The sequence below is a fragment of the Arachis duranensis genome, chromosome 9, assembly GCF_000817695.3.
Source record: "Arachis duranensis cultivar V14167 chromosome 9, aradu.V14167.gnm2.J7QH, whole genome shotgun sequence".
Classification (NCBI taxonomy): Eukaryota; Viridiplantae; Streptophyta; class Magnoliopsida; order Fabales; family Fabaceae; genus Arachis; species Arachis duranensis.
Genome location: NC_029780.3, coordinates 45456883 through 45457577, shown reverse-complemented (window position 1 = coordinate 45457577; position 695 = coordinate 45456883).

Below are 695 nucleotides of genomic sequence, written 5' to 3'. Positions count from 1 at the left end.
AAACGCCAAAAGTTCTCCTCTCAAGCTGAGGGAGCATCCACTTCTCAAAATCAAGGTTGTTGAGTCCTAACTCTGTGATAACCTCTATCATTAGGAGCCTATTTAAATTTTTTGTTTTCTATTCCTACTAGTCTCATCTTATATCTATTTTTGAGTCTTTGTTCTTAATTCATGATTAATGAAATTTAAAGTTCATGTCTTAAAGCTATGAATGTCCTATGAATCTATCACCTCTTTTAAATGAAAAGTGCTTTAATCACAAAAGAACAAGAAGTACAGGACTTCGAATTCATCTTTGAAACTAGTTGAATTAGTTTGATGTGGTGACAATACTTGAAACTAGTTGAATTAGCTTGATGTGGTGACAATACTTTTTGCTTTCTGAATGAATGCTTGAACAGTGCATATGTCTCTTGAATTTGTTGTTTTTGAGAATGTTAAAAATTGTTGGCTCTTGAAAGAATGAGGAGAAAGAGAACTGTTATTGAGGATCTGAAAAATCATCAAATTGATTCTTGAAGCAAGAAAAAGCAGTGATTCAAAAATCTGAAAAAAAAACGAAAAAAATAGAAAAGAAAGAAAAAAAAAGAGAGAGAAGAAATAAAGTTGTGATCCAAGGCAAAAAGAGTGTGCTTAAGAACCCTGGACACCTCTAATTGGGGACTCTAGCAAAGCTGAGTCACAATCTGAAAAGG